This window comes from Papaver somniferum, chromosome 8 (assembly GCF_003573695.1).
Source record: "Papaver somniferum cultivar HN1 chromosome 8, ASM357369v1, whole genome shotgun sequence".
Lineage (NCBI taxonomy): Eukaryota > Viridiplantae > Streptophyta > Magnoliopsida > Ranunculales > Papaveraceae > Papaver > Papaver somniferum.
The window spans coordinates 169,441,032-169,464,012 of record NC_039365.1 but is presented as its reverse complement, the minus strand read 5'-3'; the positions used below and the strand labels follow the sequence as shown (position 1 = coordinate 169,464,012).

General features: G+C 37.5%; 1 pseudogene; it reads left to right on the top strand.

The window, feature by feature from the left end:
* Positions 1-16,475: 16,475 nt before the first annotated feature.
* LOC113307229 lies at positions 16,476-16,575 on the top strand (annotated as a pseudogene).
* Positions 16,576-22,981: the final 6,406 nt, after the last annotated feature.

Here is a 22,981-nt window from a genome sequence, read left to right as displayed (position 1 = left end):
TTAGAGAAATGCCTAGCTCACTTTGGGATTGATTTTGATGATGATAATGTGATTAATGAGGTGAATGCTTTGTTAGATTCAACCCCTTTGTTAGATACTGATAATGGATGGAAACCTAAGTTCGAACCACTACCAATTTCTAAGTCTACCCTAGTTCCTTCTTTAGAAGATCCTCCTAAGTTGGACCTAAAACCATTGCCAGATACCCTGAAGTATGTGTTTTTAGGCCCGTCTGAGACTTTACCTGTGATTGTTTCTTCCGACTTGGATAGAGATCAGGAAAGTAGGCTAGTAACCGTCCTTCAAAACAACAAGGGAGCTTTAGGGTGGATCATAGCAGACATTAAGGGTATAAGTCCTACTATTTGTATGCATCAGATCTATTTAGAGGAAGACACCAAACCTTATAGGGAGATGCAACGTCGACTAAACCCCAATATGAAAGAAGTAGTTCGAACTGAGGTTCTTAATCTATTAGATGCAGGCATTATCTACCCTATTTCAGACAGTAAGTGGGTCAGCCCCGTTCAGGTTGTTCCCAAGAAATCTGGTATTACTGTAGTCCAGAATGATAACAATGAGTTAATCCCGACCCGAGTGACCACGGGTTGGCGTGTTTGTATTGACTATAGGAAATTGAACAAGGTCACTAGGAAGGACCACTTTCCCCTTCCCTTCATCGACCGGATGCTAGAGAGATTAGCTGGACATAGTCACTACTGCTTTTTAGATGGCTACTCTGGATATAATCAGATCGTTATTGCCCCAGAAGACCAGGAGAAAAGAACTTTTACCTGTCCATTTGGTACCTTTGCGTATAGACGCATCCCTTTCGGGCTATATAATGCCCCTGCGACTTTTCAGCGTTGCATGATGAGCATATTTTCTGACATGGTAGAACGGTTCTTAGAGGTCTTTATGGATGATTTTTCAGTGTTTGGTTCATCTTTCGATGAGTGCTTGCATCATTTGTCATTAGTTTTGACTAGGTGTAAGGAAAAGAATTTAGTGCTTAATTGGGAGAAATGTCACTTTATGGTTCGTTCAGGAATTGTTCTAGGGCATATTGTATCTTCAAAGGGTATAGAGGTAGATAAAGCCAAAGTTGACCTTATTAAAACTTTACCGGTCCCAAAAACCGTAAGAGATATTAGGTCATTCTTAGGGCATGCTGGTTTTTATCGTCGTTTCATTAAGGATTTTAGCTTGATGTATAGACCTCTTTGCAATTTGCTTGCAAAAGATGTTAAGTTTGTCTTTGATGATGCTTGTTTAGAGGCTTTTGAGAAGCTTAAGTCATTACTCACCACCTCCCCCATAGTCTAGGCACCCAACTGGAACCTACCCTTTGAGATCATGTGTGATGCTTCAGATTATTCTATTGGTGTTGTGCTAGGTCAGCGAGAAAACAAGTTACTTCATGTGATTTACTATGCTAGCAAAACTCTGAATGATGCCCAGTTGAACTATACCACTACCGAGAAGGAGCTATTAGCCATTGTGTTTTCCTTAGAAAAGTTTAGACCCTATCTCTTAGGTTCTAAGACTATCATATATACTAATCATGTTGCTTTAAAATATCTTTTGTCTAAGAAGGATACTAAACCTAGATTGATTAGGTGGATTCTGTTGTTGCAAGAGTTTTCTCCAGACATTAGAGACAAAAAGGGTGCCGAAAATGTTGTAGCAGATCACTTGTCTAGGCTAGTTGTTAGTTCCCCAGATGATTCCCTTCCTATAAGGGATAGCTTTCCTGATGAACAATTGTTCTTTGTTACCCAATTACCTTGGTATGCGAATATAGTGAACTATCTTGTTACTGGTTGAATGCCCCAACATTGGGGTAAACAAGATAGTTCTATATTTTTAGCTGAGGTTAAGCACTTCTTTTGGGATGATCCTTATTTGTTGAAGTATTGTCCAGACCAGATTATTAGGAGATGTATACCTGAGAGTGACCAGTCTAGTATTATTTCCTTTTTTCATGATCATGCTTGTGGGGGTCACTTTAGTGCTAAGAAGACTGCTGCTAAGATATTGCAGTGTGGATTCTATTGGCCTTCGTTGTTTAAAGACTCCCATAGTTACTGTGTTACTTGTGAACGTTGCCAGAAATTAGGAACCATTTCCCGTAGGAACATGATGCCCTTGAACCCGATTCTGATTGTTGAGGTCTTTGATGTGTGGGGTATTGACTTTATGGGTCTGTTCCCTAATTCTTTTGGTAACCTATACATCCTTGTCGCTGTAGACTATGTCTCTAAGTGGATTGAAGCGGTTGTGTGTAAAACCAATGACCATAGGGTTGTGATTGAGTTCTTGAAAAATAATATACTTACACATTTTGGTACACCGCGAGCTATAATTAGTGATGGAGGGTTGCACTTTTGTAATGGGCCTTTTAGGCTTCTGATGAAGAAATATGGTATTACACATAAGGTAGCTACCCCGTATCATCCACAGACTAGTGGTCAGGTATAGGTTTCCAATAGGGAGATAAAACGTATATTAGAGAAAACAGTTAATCCTAATCGGAAAGACTGGTCGTCTAGGCTTACTGATGCCTTATGGGATTACCGTACTGCGTTTAAGACCCCCATTGGAATGTCGCCTTATCGGCTTGTTTATGGCAAGGCATGTCACTTACCTGTTGAGTTAGAACATAGAGCTTATTGGGCTGTTAAGCAGCTAAATTTTTCACTTGACGAGGCAGGAGCCCATAGGAAACTCCAGCTCAATAAGTTGGATGAGATTCGTATAGATGCTTACGATAGTGCGAAGGAGTATAAGAACAAAATGAAACTTGTGCATGATAGAAACATTTTACGGAAGTCATTTTCTCCAGGTCAAAAAGTTCTTCTGTATGATACCCGCTTGCATCTTTTCCCTGGGAAGTTACGTTCTCGGTGGACGGGTCCTTTTATTGTTCGTACTGTTTTTCCTCATGGAGCTGTTGAGATCGAGACACCGGATGATAGTAGTTCTTCGAAGGTTAACGGTCAGAGATTGAAACCCTTTTTAGAGCCCTTTCCTACAGGTGATGTTGAGGAGGTCCCTCTGGAGGACCCTATTTACCCTTGATTGACCATCGAGGCGGATTGTATGTTGTATATTAGTTTTTTATTTTCTTCACCCATGTACTATCTTTCCAACTTCTCCTCGTGTTATGTTACTTTTGGTACTGCTCTTTCATTAGAAACATTGAGGACAATGTTAGATTTAAGTTTGGGGGTGGGGAAGAAACTTTTTGTTAGTTTTAAGTTGCAATAAATAAACTCCAGAGCCTAGAAATTTACGCCTATTAAGGATAGCACTAACCAATCTAAGTGGATGGAAACATTTTTGTTTTAGGAGTTGAGGAACCAACCTGACTAGATGGAAACATCTATAGAGTCTATTCATAAAAGCACAGAGCTCAGGTGTTAGAAATAACATGATAGTTTCGCCATATCTCGTCGAGTACTTTTCACTTTCTATTTTTAGTTTTATTTTATTTCAAGTGATTTGGTGGGGCACACGATTCAAGTTGTTACCTTTTCTAGGGTGAAATAGAGTGACTGAGTTACCCAAAAAAAAAAAAAAAAAAAAAAGATCGGACCAGTTAGACCAATCGGAATAAGTATTAACACTTTGATAGCAATATGCGTGTGTTCTCCCTGTTTCCGTCGCCTAAGCAAGCGTGGAATGCAGGACCCGTGGGAACTATCGTGTAATCTGCTGACAAGAAGCATGCGCTTGGATCAAAAAGATCTATTCATGCCGTTAAGTTAAAAAAAATAATAAAAAAATGGTTATTGTTATGTGTAGTCAACTGCTGGTTCCCTTGTATTTGCCAGTTTGTTGATCTAGATTTAAGTTATTGACCACTGGTTCCCTTGTATATGCCAGTGTGTTAATATTAGTCAGACCGGTATCTCAGTCATTTAGGTTAGGTTCATCTTGGCAGAGGCCTTCAGACAGATATGGGAAACACCGTTCACTTTTCAACCATCTACATTTTTCTTTTTCCATCTTCTTAATCTTTTCATGTGATTAGTCTGACTCCGAGTATGATGTCCATTGTGAAACTATCTTAGTAGAACTCTGTCACTTATATGAATTTTAGTATGCTTGAGTGCAAACTCGTGTACAACAATTGGAATTTCGTATCAGGGTTCTTCCTCTTAGAGTCAATAATTGTATGCCAACCAAGGAGGTTCTTTAGTGCTTTCCAAGGTTCTGCGTAGATAGATAGGGTCTGGAGTATTGGTTTTTGTGGGTACACCTCTGATAAACCCACCCGAGATTAACTCGGTCACTTTTCAAGAATAAATTTTGCTCGAGGACTAGCAAATAATAAGTTTGGGGGTATTTGATAGACGCATTTATGTGTCTATTTTGATCTCTTTTATGTATTTTATTAGTACCCATTTGTTCTCATTATGGTGTTTTTATGTTTGTTTAGGTGTTTTTGGAGAAAATACCCTTTTATGGAAAGAGTTGCTCAAAAAGTGATGATTTACACCCCGGAGAAAAGTACTAAAGGAACCCCAATAATGCACCGGAAACGTCCCAGAAATGTCCCGGAGGAACCCAGAAAAATTACTATTTCCACCCAAGAATTACTATTTCAGCCCAAATTGCTAAAGGGACACCCGTACAGGATTAGGGGGAGGACATTTTGTTCTCAAAAATTCAAATTTTGAGAAATGGCGGGAAACCAAGAACAGGTTCTGGCAGATTTTTGTTTCGATTTTTGAACGATCTCCAAAGAGATTCAATGGCTGAAACTTGGTGGGATTGTTCCTGGGACATGTATAAATCTATTGGTTGCGCTCTGGTCGATCGAATTTGGCTAGGATTAGCTAGGGAAGTCACGGGCAGAAAACAGAGCTGCACGTGCAGGAAGGGGATAATCGTGAGTTCTGGGAGGATCAATGTGTGTTCTGATGATGTGTGAGGGTTCGAGCAACATCTTGGGTGATGACTAGATGATTTGGAACGTGCTGGGGGATATATAACGCGTGAAGAATCTAATTCAGGAAACTTTTGCTCAAGAAAATAAAAAAAAAATATTCCGAGTTATGAAGATTTATACGAGTTAATGAGAGGGATTAAAGGCTTCTGGAGGGTATAAAAGGACCCCTTGGGTCGAGTAGAAAGGGTTTGGCAAGTCATTGGGAGAGAGTGAGAGCCGAGAGAATCAAAAGAAGAGGTCGAAATCATCAAGAGAAAACTTGACATAAATACACGTTGCTGCTGCTCTGAAGAACAAGGAATCGGCCACGGTTCCTTCATCCGATTTGCAACAGCATATTCAACCACAACTTTAATTTCCGTCACCAATTGTTTCTCTGTAACAGTTCAACATCGTCTTCGCAACAGGAACTGCTGTTGCGATTTCTCTGTTGCATTGTTTACTCATTTGTAATCAACTTTGGAGCAATAATAATATATTTTGAGATGCATTACACCATGATGAGCTAATCTTAATCTCTGGGGCGACGGAGGAATCAATTCCACCAATAATAAAAATTTGGTAATTTCTATTTTTATTATTTATTTAATTAAATTTATTTAATTATTTGCCTTGAGTATATAGAATTTTTCCAAAGATTTTATTAAATAATTGTTATTTTGATTGATGGATTATGCTGGACTTAGAAGTTTTTGATACTCCATGCTTTTAACTTACAATTATTATTTTACAAAATCAATTTTTGCAATAATTAAAACTATTTAAAAAAAGAAAAATCTGCATAATGAATATTAGAAATCTCATTTTTATTCGGTAGAAAAGTGGAATCCTTAGCCCCAGTTTCCTCCAAAAAGACTTCAATCACTTGCTATTTTAATTTTATTTATAAAATTTATATAAATCTAAAAGAAAAAAAAAGTTACCTTCACAAGTTCGAAAAGAACCCAGATTTTAATCACTATTACTACAACATTTGAAAAACATCATGTGTGGCTGTGGAAATTAAATGGGATGATTGTACGTTAAATCACCTAGATGAATGCGAAGTATTTTCTTACTATGTGATATTATCTAAATAAAGTTGCTATGTATTTACCTTTAAATCCTAAAGTATCTTTTGGTTGAATTCATTATGATTTTTGCACCTTTGCCAATTTTTATTGACAAAAAAGGGGGAGAATTAATTAGTAGTTTCGCACTACATACTCATGGTTTACGGATCATTATGTAAGGGGGAGTGAATCAATAATAAATAGGTTTCACTTATTATGAAAAATATGTAAGTATTGATTGAGAGGAACAAACATATCACCGTAGTATTACTTCAAAGTTGGATACAATTGAAATTTGGTGAATATAATAATACTATGTTTTTGTATAATGACGATTGAGAATATTTGTTTTCAAAGTTATTATCGCTACGGATCTTCAACAACAACGATGCTGAGTTGAACATGTTCAGAATCATTGCAACTTGAAGTAACGAATAATCCAAGGAGTTGAAGAAACCAAGGAAATCAAGGCATGATGGATTCAAGGAGTTTTTACAACTTTATGTTCTATCCATATGTATTGATAGTTTTGTCATTAAAATTGACAAAGGGGGAGATTGTTAGAGCATTTATTAGTCTAACTCACAAGTGTTGATATCTCAAGCTTGTTGTAAAATTTAGTTGTCAAAACTATATCTTGATTTCAAGTCTACAATTAATTAAGTCTCGGATTGGGATAGAAGAGGTATTTGAGAAACCGACATCACGACAATCATCATTGTGTTCTACCGTTTGAAGGCGAAGATCAACCAAAGCTTTTGGAGAACTTCTTCAATGAAGGGTAAGTGAAGACTGAACCACCTATATCTCAAGGTATATTCATCTTTATATCTATGAGACAATTAGACTATTGGAAGCATATCAAGAATTTAAAGTAAAGATTCATCTAGTAGTTAGTCCTCCAAATATGAATAAGCTTAATGAACATTTGTTCATACTTGATGAATTTCAGTTAAGGATAATTATTTGTTCGTAATCCAAATCATGATTCAAGAATTATCATCCGAAAATAGCTTGGAATAGTGATATGTGTCATTGATGTTATTGGGGAATGTTTCGAATCAATTATATTTAAAGAAAAATATAGAACTACTATGAATTCAGATGTAAGATAGTGTACATATCAGTCTCACAAACTGGGAAACTTTTATAAGTCTGAAGCCGTAATATATGTACCCGGTACACGTAACGAAGTAGCTATATGTCGACAAACAAATTTTTGGTACGCATATTACTCTGCACACCTTTAAAAGTATGTGAACTCGTAAACCCGGATCGGTACGCAAACCAGTACGCGTACTAGAAAAGAACTATTGGTTATGGAACTGGTTTGATATCCATAGTGGTACGCATAGCAAAAAAGTTATATGGAATCCTGAACCCGATTATGTTTAAATGGTATCCATATCATTACGCATATGAAAAAATTTATGTGAACTCCGGAACTCGGTTATGTCTTAAGTTTTATATACCAGTACACATACCATGACATATATAGCTGTTCACGAACAGGTTAAGTATTTGTACTTTCTACGCTTACTTACCATGTCGATTAAATTCATATGCACATAAAATTATTTCTTCTAGATTATTAGCATTTGAATAATCTCTAAAAACACCATACACATATTTGATCATATTATTGTGTTTCAAGTCTTAAGTGTTATATATATAAATGCTCAAGATTATATTCGTCTAACAATTCATGAACGATGTTTTTATACACGGTTCGGTTATGGTTCATTCCAACCAGAGTGTATATCTTGATTATGTTAATCAGATTCAAAGATTCATCTAACGATAGATATTTTTTGCTTGGTTACAAATCCATCTTAGCTTAAAACTAAAATAATTTATGCTTTGGATGCCTATAAAAGAGGAACCTCAAACTACTTGGATCCTTGAATCCCGACACTACTTTTCTTGGTGTATCCTAGTGATACGTATTAATCTCTGTACCTTGGTAGCTATTACTATAAAGGAGGAATTCAGAATAACAATAGACGAGAAACTTAGAAAACAGAACATCGTACTTAGCCGATCAAGGACTTCTATTAGGAATATATTTCCTAAATTAAGAGTATTGCCTAAAACAAAACTCTTCCCTAACTAGAAATTAGGCATAAACAAGGATTCCTGCCTAGAACAGGATTCTTCCCTCAACTTAGCTTGAGGTAAACTAAGTTCTCTAAAGGAGTACGGATACACCTGTATCATGGGTCCCCCTTTTAAGAACTTGAATTCCTGTGAGAGTTAAAAATGAAGGTTAGGGAACTCGAGAGTTCGTTTTTCCTTGTTAAACCACTTGGCCTTGCTAGGAACTTGACCTTTACATCCAATTAGAAAAGCTTCTTTCTCTCCTTGTCGTGTTTTAGTCACTCTTCGCTCCAATATGCAGTCTTCCTTGAGTGGTTCCTCTCTATCAAACCACAAGTCTTCCACATGTGGCAAGAACATCTTATCATCTCCATCATCATCTAGTAATGGTGGTTAAAACATACTTAACCTTCTTAGGTCTTCTTGTTGTTGTTTGGAAATATTTTCGAAACTAACTCTACTCGGCTTCTCGTCAAGAGAACGGATCACAAGGAGAATGAATTTTGTACTAGCATTCACCAACCGCTTAGCCTGAGTGGCTGTAATCAAGCTTGCTCCCTGAAGAGGAGAGTTAATAGCTCGTATTACAAAATATTTCCCATCTTTGGTAAAGGTATACTTTTTCTCCCTCCTATGTCAAACTACATCTCGATCCCACAAGTAAGGACTACCAAGTACAACTTGACAAACATCCAATAGAACCACGTCGCATGTAACCTCGTGATGTGATTTGCAGATATTGGTAAAAGTGGTTCGATTCTCAGACTTGCGAAGGATATTAATTAGACTTAAATTCTAATATTAAAATAGAAAACTCACTAAAAATTATAGCAAACTCAATCAAAGTTGATATCAATATTAAAAGAACACTGAGGCTAAGATTCCACTATTTTCCAAGTTCAAAGTGATTTAATCCAATATTTATATTCATGCGATTTTCTCGTTCAATTTGATTCTAAATTATTGCAACAAGTAGATTCTCAAAATAACAAGTGTAAATCCGAAGCATAGAACATCAAAAACCTAGGTCCAAGCATGCTCTATCAAAAGAAATAACAATTGCTTAGCAAGAATCGTTCAAACAATTTTCACTCAAGGCAAAACAATCATAAAAATAATTGCGATAAATAAATAAATAAATAAGAATATACCACTTTTTGTTGGAAAATAGCTTCCTCTATCGCCCCAGAAATGGGGTTTAGCTCCTCATATTAACCACTTGCTCAAAATACATGTTTGTTGCTCAAAAGTTGATTAAAAAGAAGAGAAGGTATAAAACAACGTGTTTGTAACGAATATAATTGTTATGAACCACTGTTACAAAGTACCCTAACACAAAAATGTTGCGAACTCTGAATAATTGTTACAGAAATTGTGACAAAGTGATTGAATTTGAAAGAAAAAACCACGGATTCTGCGACTGTCTTTCTTCTTCTTCCTCTCGCTTGTATCTCTGCAACTTGGTGTTTTTATGCTCTGCTATGTTCTAAACTTCCCCAAAGTGTACGTCCGTCTTCTATGAGCTATCCCAACTCCTTTTATAGCCCACAGGTCGATTGAACTTCAAGAAATCTTCGGCTATTCTTATATTTCCTCCACCTCAAGTCTCGGGATTTCTTTCCCTGCCAAGCTTATGTACGAGGTTCTGTGAGCTGTAAACTTCTCTAATAAGGTAAAATAGAGTCCCAAATATAGTTAACCTCTCCAGAATCTCGCCAACTCCCATATATATAACCAGAAAGTCCGATAATAACTTCCTTCCCTGTTTCGCTCAAAATGAATATTTGTCACTGTTTTATCGAATCTAAAGCTCATACCAATCTTTTTTTGATTTAAGAAGTCCAGCCCAACAAAAATATGCAGCTGAATCACTCCAAATCCGATTCATGAAATCTCAACAGTCTCGTGAAACTCCACACCTCTGATTTCTTCTTCCGGCTTATCTAGCCCAACTCAATCGATCCAATCACACCTACCATCCCTGTTTAGTTATAACATGATATATCCAATCCAAAGAGCCCATTGAATCCGGCCAAAACTCCAGCAAAATCTTGCCTGAAAATTCCGCTGCAAAACTGAATTTGAATTCAGTTTTTCCCACCAAAATTCTGGTGAAGATAAAGGGTGCCCCCTATCCAGAGTAGGGGTGTAGATAGAATCTCTCTTGGGGTTGCCATGGGGTGCCCCTTATCCAATTTGTGGGTGCCAATATCATTTCCTCCAGGTGCTTTAGACAACTTTTCGAGCCGATTTTTCCAAAAATGTTTATTGGCCAAAAATACTTACACACACATAAAACACCATAATAAGTACAAAAATGATCTCTAACAATATATATAATCGAGACAAATTAGACACAAAAATGTGTCTATCAAATACCCCCAACCTATTATTTGCTAGTCCTTGAGCAAAAATAAAATAAAATCCTAACTCACTGTCGCAGGCATCATCGATTGCATTTAGCGTATGGAATAAGCCTTTAAACCCCTAGGTGTCCCTAGTGACCGAGTTATAGTCTCGGGAGGGCTTACCAGAGGTATACCCACAAAACCTTTACTCCAGATCCTAGCTATCTACGCAGAACCTTGGAAGGCACTAAAGAATCTCCTTGGTTGGCGTACTTATTGACTACATGAGGAAGTACCCTGATGTGAAATTCCAATTGTTGTACACGAGTTTGCACTCAAGCATACTAAAATTCATATATAAGTGATAAATCTCTACTCAGATAGTCTCACTAAGGACATCAATATCCGGAGTCAAAGCTAATCACATGGATAGATCAAGAAGATGGATATAGAGAAAAACATAGATGGTTTTGATGTTTACTAGGTGAACGGTGTTTCTCATATCTGTCTGAAGGCCTCCGCCAAAATGAACCTATCCTAATGGACTGAGATACTAGTCTGACTAATATCAACACAACTGGCATATACAAGGGAACCAGTGATTGATAATCCTAACTCTAGGTCAACACACTGGCATATACAAGGGTACCAGTGGTCGACTTTATTGAATTTATTCCGGTTGATCTGGTGGTCTGGTCTCGATTTTTTTTTTTTTTGTATCACAATCACTCTAATTCACCCTAGCATTGGTAACAACTTGAATCGTGAGCCCCACCTAAGCACTTAGAGAAACATAGTTTAAAAAATAAATAAAATAAAAACAGAAGTGAAAAGGACTCAACGAGATATGGTGAAATTATCATGTTATTTCTAACACCTGAGCTATGTGCTTTTATGAATAGACTCTTTAGATGTTTCCATCTAGTCAGATTGGTTCCTCAACTCCTACAACCAAAATGCTTCCATCCACTTAGATTGGTTAGTTCCATCCTTAATAGGCATAAATTTCTAGGCTCTGGAGTTTATTTATTGTAACAAAAAGGAAACAAAAAGTTTCTACCCCACCCCCAAAACTTAAATATAACATTGTCCTCAATGTTTCTAGTGAAAGAACATTATCAAAAGTATAAATAACATGAGGAAATAGTAAAGAGATAAGTCAGAAAGATAGTACCTGGGTGAAGTGTTACCAAAAACCTACAAAAATAATATACAACATACAAACCGCCTCGATGGTCAATCAAGGTAAACAGGGTCCTCCAGAGGGACCTCCTCAACATCACCTGTAGGAAAAGGCTCTAAAAAAGGCTTCAATCTCTGACCATTAACCTTTGAAGAACTACTACCATCTGGTGTCTCAATCTCAACAGCGCCATGAGGAAAAACAGTACGAACCACAAAAAGATCGGTCCACCGAGAGCGCAACTTCCCGGGGAATAGATGCAAACGAGTGTCATACAGAAGAACTTTTTGACCTGGAGAAAATGACTTTCGTAAAGTATTCTTATCATGCACAAGTTTCATTTTGTTCTGATACTCCTTAGCACTATCGTATGCATCTCTACGAATCTCGTCCAACTCATTGAGCTGGAGCTTTTTTTGAGCTCCTGCCTTGTCAAGTGAAAAGTTTAATTTCTTAATATCCCAATAGGCCCGATGCTCTAACTCAACATGCAGGTGACATTCCTTGCCAAACACTAAACGATAAGGTGACATTCCAATGGGTGTCTTAAACACATTACGGTAAGCCCATAAGGCATTAGTAAGCCTCAACGACCAGTCTTTCCTATTTGGATTAACTGTTTTCTATAGAATACGTTTAATTTCCCTATTGGAAACCTCTACCTGACCACTAGTATGAGGGTGATATGGGGTTGCTCCTTTATGGGTAATACCGTATTGTTTCATTAAAAGAGCAAACGGTCTATTACAAAAGTGTGAACCTCCATCACTAATTATAGCTCGCGGCGTACCAAAATGTGTAAGTATATTCTCTTTCAAAAACTGGACTACGACCCTGTGGTCATTCGTTTTACACGGAACCGCCTCAACCCACTTAGACACATAGTCTACAACGACAAGTATGTAAAGATAGGCAAACGAAATAGGAAATGGACCCATAAAATCAATGACCCACACATCAAAGACCTCAATATCTAAAATAGGGTTCAAAGGCATCATATTTCTACGGGAAATGTTCCCTAACCTCTGGAAACGCTCACAAGAAACACAATGACTATGAGAGTCTTTAAACAATGAAGGCCAGTAAAAACCACACTGCAATAGCAGCAGTCTTCTTAGCACTAAAATGACCCCCACATGCATGTTCATGACAAAAGGAGAGAATACTGGACTGGTCACTCTCAGGTACACATCGCCTAATGATATGGTCTGGGCAATACTTAAACAAATAAGGATCTTCCCAAAAGAAATGCTTAACCTCGGCTAAAAACCTAGAACGATCTTGCCCAATGTCGAGGCATTCGACCAGTAACAAGATAATTCACTATATTTGCATACCAAGGTGATAGGGAAACAGAGAACAATTGTTCATCAGGAAAACTGTCCCTTATAGGAAGGGAATTATTAGGGGAACTAACAACTAGCCTAGACAATTGGTCTGCTACTACATTCTCTGCACCCTTTTTGTCTCTAATGTCTGGACAAAATTCTTGTAACAAAAGGATCCATCTAATCAATATAGGTTTGGTATCCTTCTTAGAAAAAATGTATTTCAAAGCAGCATGATCAGTGTATATTACGATCTTAGAACCTAATAGGTAGGACCTAAACTTATCCAAGGCAAACACGATGGCTAAAAGTTCATTATCGGTAGTTGTGTAGTTCATTTGGGCATCATTAAGAGTTTTGCTAGCATAATAAATCACATGAAGTAATTTGTTTTCTCGTTGTCCTAAAATGACGCCTATAGCATAATCTAAAGCATCACACATAATCTCAAAGGGTAGGTTCCAGTTAGGTGCCTGGACTATGAGAGCGGTAGTGAGTAAAGTCTTAAGCTTATCAAAATCCTCTAAACAAGCATCATGAAAGACAAACTTAAAATCTTTATCAAGCAAATTGCAAAGAGGTCTAGAAATCAAGCTAAAATCCTTAATGAATCGACAGTAAAAACCTGCATGCCCTAGGAATGACCTAATATCTTTTACGTTTTTTGGGACCTGTAAAGTCTTAATAAGATCAACTTTGGCTTTGTCTACCTCTATACCCTTTGAAGAGACGATGTGCCCTAACACAATTCCTGATTTAACCATGAAATGGCATTTTTCCCAATTAAGCACTAATTTTTTTCCTTACACCTAGTCAACACTAATGTCAAATGATGCAAGCACTCATCGAAAGATGAACCAAATACTGAAAAATCATCCATAAAGACCTCTAAGAACCGTTCTAATATATCAGAAAATATGCTCATCATACAACGCTGAAAAGTTGCAGGGGCATTACATAGCCCGAAAAGCATGCGTCTATACGCGAAGGTACCACAGGGACAGGTAAAAGTGGTTTTCTCTTGGTCTTCTGGGGAATAACGATCTGATTATATACCGGAGTAGCCATCTAAGAAGCAATAATGACTATGTCCAGCTAACCTCTCTAGCATTTGGTCGATAAAAGGAAGGGGAAAGTGATCCTTCCTTGTGACCTTGTTCAATTTCCTATAGTCAATACACACACGCCATCCCGTGGTCACTCGGGTTGGGATTAACATTATTATCATTCTGGACTACAGTGATACCTGATTTCTTGGGGACAACCTGAACAGGGCTACCCACTTACTGTCTGAAATTGGGTAAATAATACCCGCATCTAACAACTTAAGCACCTCTTTTCGAACTACCTCTTTCATGTTAGGGTTCAGTCGACGTTGCATCTCCCTAGAAGGTTTGGAGTCTTCCTCTAAATGAATCTGATGCATACACACAGTAGGACTTATACCCTTAATGTCTGCTATAGTCCACCCTAAAGCTTCCTTATTGTCTTGAAGTACATTTACTAGCCTACTTTCCTGATCACTATCCAAATCGGAAGCTACAATCACAGGTAAAGTCTCAGATGGGCCTAAAAACACATACTTTAGAGTATCGGGTAGTGGTTTAAGGTCCAACTTTGGGGGCTTTCTAAAGAAGGAATTAGGGTAGTCTCAGAAACTGGTAATGGTTCGAACCTAGCTTTCCATCTATCAGTGTCTAACACGGGGTAGAATCTAATAGAGCATTCACCTGTTCAATAGTGCTATCGTCGTCAAAATCTAAACCAAAATGGGATAGACAACTTTCTAATGGGTCTTCAGACAAATGTTTGGTAATGACTCCTGAACTAAGGCTTCTATCATGTTCACCTCTTCAACACATGTGTCATCTAGCTCATGAGGTTGCTTACTGACATTAAAAATGTTCATCTCCATAGTCATATTACCAAAAGATAAACTCATCACACCATTTCGACAGTTAATGATCGCATTAGACGTAGCTAAAAATGGGCGACCTAAAATCACAGGTATCTGGTTCTCTGGGTCAGGGACAGGTTGGGTATCTAGGACCACGAAATCCACTGGATAAATAAACTTGTCGACCTCAATAAGAACATCCTCGATAACACCTCGAGGGATTTTAACAGACCTATCAGCTAACTGCAGTGTCATCTGAGTAGGTTTCATTTCACCAAGTCCTAGCTGTAAGTATACATGGAATGGCAGTAAGTTCACACTGGCTCCTAAGTCAAGTAAAGCTTTTTCTACCCGGAAGTTACCTATTGTGCAAGCAATGGTAGGAGAACCTGGGTCTTTGTACTTTGGAGTTGTGGTGTTCTGAATGATTGAACTTACGTGACTAGCTAAAAAGGCTTTCTTATGGACGCTAAGTTTTCGCTTTCGCGTACACATATCCTTAAGGAACTTGGCATAAGCAGGAATTTGCCTAATTGCATCTAATAAGGAAGGTTTATGGTAACTTGCTTAAAAACCTCCAATATGTCATTAAAGTTCGATCCTTTTTGTTGGTATAATAGTGGGAAATGGGGCTCTAGGCATAAAATCAGACCTTTCAGGAACCGAATTCACATCATCAGAAACTTTATCAGTCTCCTCAGCTACTGGTCCTGAGAGGTGAGATTCTGAGGGGTGAACTACAGTATGTTCACTATCGGGCATGGTTACCTTATTGTCTACAACTCTACCACTCTAAGGGTTCTAACAACATTCAATTCAATTGATTCGATGGTTTTGCACCTAATTCATGAACTCCTCTAGGGTTGGGTTGTGTTTGACTAGGAAACTTACCTTTTTCTCTCAAAGAATCACTTATCAGACCAACCTGGGTTTTTAACTCGGAAATAGCCTGACTATTTTCTTGTCCTATCCTGTTACTAGCTTGTAGACTCTGTTCTACGGATAACTGAAATTTTGCAGTTTGCTGAGTTAACAAGGCGAGAGATTCCTCTAAACTTAGGATTTTCTTATCTGACTGATTCTGAAACTGAGCTAGTCCTGAAGGATTCTTAGTATAGCCAAAACCTGGGGGAGCATTAGAATTACTAAACTGACCTTGACTTGGCCCTTAGACCACGAAAGGTTCGGATGGTTTCTCCAACCAGGATTATAGGTTTCTGAATATGGGTCAATCTTTTGACGGTTATCAAATCTAGTGTTATTATAAAGAGCATTGGCTTGCTCTTCAATATTCTGGCCTTCCCAAAAAGGCTCCACTCTACCACTAGTCTGGCCCACTTCTAAGCTTCTAACCTTTTTGCTATAGCAGCAATTTTGGCATCTGATTCATAGCCTCCTTCTACCCTATTAACGTTTCCTCTACTTAAAAGAATTTTTTCTGGGGTGCCCTACTATTTTCCCATTGCTGGGTTTTTTCGGCGATTTCATTAAAAAATTCCATCGCCGCATCAACAGTTTGGTTTTCAAATCCACCAGTGCATAGAGACTCAACCATGGTCGTTGTGGAATAATCTAAACCCTCATAAAGGATCTGAACTAGCCTAACCTTTTCTAAACCATGATGAGGACACTGGGATAATAAATCATTGAACCTTTCCAAATACCTATATAAAGATTCTCCCTCTTGTTGTGAAAATGTGCATATTTGCGTCCTAATAGACGATGTTTTGTGCCTAGGGAAAAACTTATTGAAAAAGGCAGATGTAAGTTGTTCATATGTCTCAATTGACTCGGAGTCCAAACTATATAGCCACGACTTGGCCTTATCTTTCAGGGAAAATGGGAATAACCTAAGTTTCAAAGCATCATCATCTAAGCCTCTAATTCTTAGAGTACTACAAATTTCCTCAAAATCCCTAACATGGTAATAGGGTTTTCATTTTCTTTCCCTAAAAAGATTGGGAGCATCTGTAAGGTCCCAGGTTTCAGTTCATAGGGTGCCTCCGTTTCAGCTAACTTAATACACGAAGGACGAGTAGTCCTAGTTGGATTCAACAAAGCTTTCAAAGTTGCCATTTCTGGCACTATCGGAAATTAGGGATTGTCTCCTCAAGCGGACGTTCAAAAACAGACTCTTCAAAAGTCGGACTCTCTAGATTAAGGTAATCGAGACGCTTCGAACTACTAAGTTTCTCTTTAACAAATCTACCTAGTGCGTCTCTTTTACGTTCAGGCATACAATAGAATTTTTTAAATTGGAAGGGTAAGCAAACACAGATCAAGGCCGACCCAACAAAATCAAACCTATTAATTTCTAGCAAACAAAAAGTATGATGGCTCCACTTAGATTGTTTCTAGACCAACTTCTAATCCTTCGAAAAGGAATTCGTTACAATTTAAGCAAACCCCTCCGGAATCAATCCGAGTTAAAGTAAGTTGAATAGAGGCGAGGGAAGCTCGGTGGAGATTTGATACCCAAGGCCTCACCGGTATTACAAGGCGGCGCAGTCAGGTATTCAACTTACAGAAACCGTCAAGAACTTCGAAGTATGCTTAAAAGAGTAACCAATATTTTTCGAATGACTTTCCTGTTAAGCTCGTTACCCTGTCGGTCTCGTTCTAGTCAAAATTTTAGGCTTAGGTTCGCGTACGTTACGTGTTCCTAAAGCGGGAAAGAAGAGAACGGTGATGAAATCCGAACCCTTATCTTGTATGGCCAGGCCTTTTCCCTTTAATAGAAAAATAAATGTCCGTATTCAGTCCTCAACATATATGCATACGAAGGAGTCCAGTAACTCGCTGACAGGGGATTCGCGAGTGTTTAGAATCTTACCTCCCGTTCCAGACGGGGGATGAATCGGTTGTAGTCGACTCGGGCCATTGAATCCGATGTCAAGTGTACGAACCCAAGGTGCAGAGACAATATCGTAATTGTCTTCCTTCTCTGCAAACAATTTTTATTTAAAGTACCCTTCCGTAGGGTAAATAAAAAAATAATGTCCCACAATCCAAAAGTCCAAAAAGAAAAGAAAAATTACAAAAATAATTAACCCTAATACAGTTTTTTTTTTCTTAAAAGAAAATAAACAAACCCTAAACTAAGATTGTCTAAAATAAAATTGTCTTCTTTTCTGTTCTTTTTGCTTTAATCTTTAGCTCCAAGTCTTTATGAAATCACCAAACTCTTTGGCTCAATTTTCTTTATGATCCAGAACCTGTAGACACAAGATAAATACCCAAAAACATAAAAAATAAAAAAAATAAAAAAAATAAATCTAAAACCCTAGAAACAAGTCCGCGTCAGCGGCACCAAAAATTGATGTGATTTGTAGATAGTGGCAAAAGTGGTTCGATTCTCAGGCTTGTGAAGGATATTAATTAGACTTAAATTCTAATATTAAAATAGAAAACTTACTAAAAATTATAGAAAACTCAATCAAAGTTGATATCAATATTAGAAGAACACGGAGGCTAAGATTCCACTATTTTCCAAGTTCAAAGTGATTTAATCCAATATTTATATTCATGCAATTTTTTCGTTCAATTTAATTCTAAATTATTGCAACAAGTAGATTCTCAAAATAACAAGTGTAAATCCGAAGCATAGAACATCAAAAACCTAGGTCCAAGCATGCTCTATCAAAAGAAATAACAATTGCTTAACAAGAATTATTCAAACAATTTTCACTCAAGGCAAAACAATCATAAAAATAATTGCAATAAATAAAAAAAGAAGAATATACCACTTTTTGCTGGAAAAATAGCTTCCTCTATTTCCTCAGAAATGGGGTTTAGCTCCTTAACCACTTGCTCAAAATACATGTTTGTTGCTCAAAATTTGATTAAAAAGAAGAGAAGGTATAAAACAACGTGTTTGTAACGGATATAATTGTTACGAACCACTGTTACAAAGTACCCTAACACAGAACTGTTGCGAACTCTGAATAATTGTTACAGAAATTGTGACAAAGTGATTGAATTTGAAAGAAAAGGCCACGGATTCTGCGACTGCTCTTACTGCTGTTCTGTGTTCTTCTTCTTCCCTCTCGCCTGTATCTCTGCAACTTGGTGTTTTTATGCTCTGCTATGTTCTAAACTTCCCCAAAGTGTACGTCCGTCTTCTATGAGCTATCCCAACTCCTTTTATAGCCCACAGGTCGATTGAACTTCAAGAAATCTTCGTCTATTCTTATCTTTCCTCCACCTGAAGTCTCGGGATTTTTTTCCCTGCCAAGCTTCTCTACGAGGTTCTGTGAGTTGTAAACTTCTCAAATAAGGTAAGATAGAGTCCCAAATATAGTTAACCTCTCCAGAATCTCGCCAACTCCCATATATATAACCAGAAAGTCCGATAATAACTTCACTTTCATGTTTCGCTCAAACCGAAGATTTGTCACTGTTTTATCGAATCTAAAGCTCATACCAATCCTGTTTTGATTTAAGAAGTCCAGCCCAACAAAAATATGCAGCTGAATCACTCCAAATCCGATTCATGAAATCTCAACAGTCCCATGAAACTCCACACCTCTGATTTCTTCTTCCGGCTTATCTAGCCCAACTCATTCGATCCAATCACACCTACCAGCCCTGTTTAGTCATAACAGGATATATCCAATCCAAAGAGCCCATTGAATCCGGCCAAAACTCCAGCAAAATCTCGCCTGAAAATTCCGCTGCAAAACTGAATTTGAATTCAGTTTTTCCCGTCAAAATTCTGGTGAAGATAAAGGGTTCCCCCTATCCAGAGTAGGGGTGTAGATAGCCGCTCTCTTGGGGGTGCCATGGGGTGCCCCTTATCCAATCTTTGGGTGCCAATATCATTTCCTCCAGGTGCTTTAGACAACTTTTCGAGCCGATTTTTCCAAAAATGTTTATTGGCCAAAAATACCTACACACACATAAAACACCATAATAAATACAAAAATGAGCTCTAACAATATATAGAATCGAGACAAATTAGACACAAAAATGTGTCTATCACCTCGTCAATGTATGACTCATGAAAAGAAAACTTGAACGTGCACTGCTCTGCAACCTGTAGACCACCTTCCGTTTGAATCCATCCTAAAGGTTATGGTTTTGGATGTTTGTTAGTCTTCAATCCTAACTTATGCACCAAAGAATTTGAAAGTAAATGCTTCTGAATTCTCGGGTCAATAACAACATCAACTAGTGATATTTTGACTTACATCTTCACTGTGAAGAGTCGCTCCCTAAGATCATCTTTTGAAGTTCTTTATTTTTCCTCTGTCATAAGAGAAAACTTTGAATTGGGTTACGTTAGTCCATGGACTTCTTTTGGAGTTTGAGTGACTAGTGCTGCCTTCTTGGCTTCTTTCCTCTACAACCCTTTAGGTTTTAGATGAGGGTTCTTAACCCAAAACTTGTCAACAACGTGACCTGTTTGCTTGCAATGGGTGCAAGACAAACCTTCCTTGTCATTATACTTACCTTTTTCTTTGCTCCTTTCACCTCCTTTCACAGTGGTACCTACAGATTTCACCTTAGTATTTCCCTTTGAATCAGATTTCTTAAGCCTGCCCTCAATGGCATTAGATTTGATACTTGCTTCGGAGATAGTATCCACCGAAAACATCTTCAACTCTTTCCGTATATACTCATGAAACCCGGAAATATACTTCATATAGATAACATAATCTCCCAAGTCTAAATCCAAAATCATAGCTTGATTCTGAAATTCCGAAGTATTCTCTTGTACGGTTTGGTTGTAAGTATGCTTCAAGTTGTACCACTTGAAATATCTCTCCTCAAGGTAGCCAACCGGATAAAACTGTTTCCTTACGACTGCCTTGAATCTTTTCCACGACAATACTCCCTTACCTAGGTTTTGTCTTTGATAAGATTTTCACCAGGTTAGAGCATGCTTTTGTAGCTTCAATGACGCGAAAGCAATCTTTTCCTTTGAACCATATTCAAAGAAATAAAAATACGTCTCTAGACGTTCAATCCAATCATCCAATTTTCTACATAGACACTCCCATCGTAAAGTGGAATATCAACACGAAAATCAATTTTCAGATTCTTACCATGAGATTTAGTTGATGTAAAATTTTTAAGAAGCTCACTTTTCTTCTTATCTTCATCCTCATCTTCTTCTTCTTCTTATTCTTCTGAATCGTCTTCTTCCGAATCATCTTTTTCCGAAGCTTCAGGTGTAGGTGTAATGTTTTTATTCGTCTTCGACTTGGGTGTATGAGAACGAATACATTCACTCAGCTCCTGAAGGGTAAATTTAATTGACTTCATGTTTGTTTGCAGCGTTTTCTTCCATAGTCCGTGGTTCGCCTTCCTTAGGATCATCATCTGACTTTGTCATCCTTGATCCCCTTGTTTTCTTAATGTCTTCTAGCTTCTCGAGTACCTCACCAAGATTTATGTAGAGAGATATAGTGAAAACCATAAACCACAGGGATTTACCCTAAAACTGACCTTGCTCGTGATGCCAACTTGATACATATTGATCTCTGTACCTTGGTAGCTATTACTATAAAGGCGGAATTTAGAATAATAATATACGAAAAACTTAGAAAACAGAACACAAGTAGTAATTCGAAAAAAATATCTTCTCTAGATTATGAACAAGAAAACAATTACAATTCTCTCTTTGTTACACTCACAATCTCTCTAAACAGTGGACCATCCTTAAACTATTTGCTAGCTTGCACAAGTATTGTTCCAAGCTTCTCCTACGTTTTGTGCCTAGTATATGTGTCTTTAGATATTAGCCAAAGCCCTTTATTTATAGACTTCATCGTACTCAGCCAACTAAGGACTTCTATTAGGAATATATTTCCTAAACTAAGAGTATTTCCTAAAACTAAACTCTTCACTAACTAGGATTTCTGCCTAAATAAGGATTCCTGCCTAGAATATGATTCTTCCCTCAAGTTAGCTTGAGGTAAACTAAGTTCCCTAAAGGAGTACAGATACACCTGTATCACCTAGTTGCAAAACTAGAGTCGTCATTTTCCTAAAACCTTTTTAGGGTTTAGAGACTACAAAGACTTCATAGGGATTCGTGAAGCCAGGTCCAGCTATTATTTATCATACAGCTCGAATATCCTGATCGTGTTCGATTGTTGAGCTTCTCACTTGAACATGATAGATAGAAATATTAAAAATTCTCTTTGTCTGAGACTTTATTGATTCCACAAGTTTAATACTTGTGAGGTGAATAATAATCTAGGTTGCGCATCGAGTTGCATAAGTCCGGATTTTGAGGTTAGCTAGACTTTGTCTATTGCTATCGATTCCCAATATTACCTTGATCTACGATCAAAATGGGAATCACACATATAGGCTTGTCTGTGGGAGGCAGATTGGTTTAAAGTCTTCAATTGAGTTGAAGCAACTCTTAGGCTGTAAAGGACGTCAACTAATGGAATCAATTGCGCATAATCCTTGCTGGGATTCAAGAGGTGTAAGGAGCGCGACTATACCTTAATCTGTGTGACACTTGGTTAGGGATCAACTACATTCCATGCCGAAGTTAATCGGTAGTATTCTAGTATCTATAGGGGCTCAAATACAGTTTGGTGTTCAATCTAGACTAGGTCCTAGGATTTTTCTGCATTTTCGGTTTCCTCGTTAAAATATTTTCTGGTGTCTGTGTTATTTCTTTTTCGCAATATATTATTTATCTTGATAACTGAAATATCACAGATTGTACGTTAATCAGTCTTATATAGTAGATACATCCATCCTTGATTTTGGAATTGACTTGATTGATTACTTGGGAAATTGATCTTTGGAATCACCCAAGTACTCTCACACGTAAATCAGGTTCACAAACTAGTCTCTGTAAAAAAATTGATTGTGAGAGAAAGAGATATAACTCTGAATATTATTCTTGATTGAGATTCATTTAGTTGAACTCTCGAAATTGTATTTAAGGTTGTCCATACAGATTTCCTTAGAAAACGTTGGTGGTGTATTTTGGTACCCCCGCATTTTCAACAAGGTTTTTTAGTGATTAATGATGTCATAGAGGTGCTTATGAGAGTTATACCAATGCTAAACATATTTAAACAATAAGTCTTTGAGCATCTGCTAAACATTCATTGGGACTGTTGGTAAAATAGTTGGTGAACCATATATG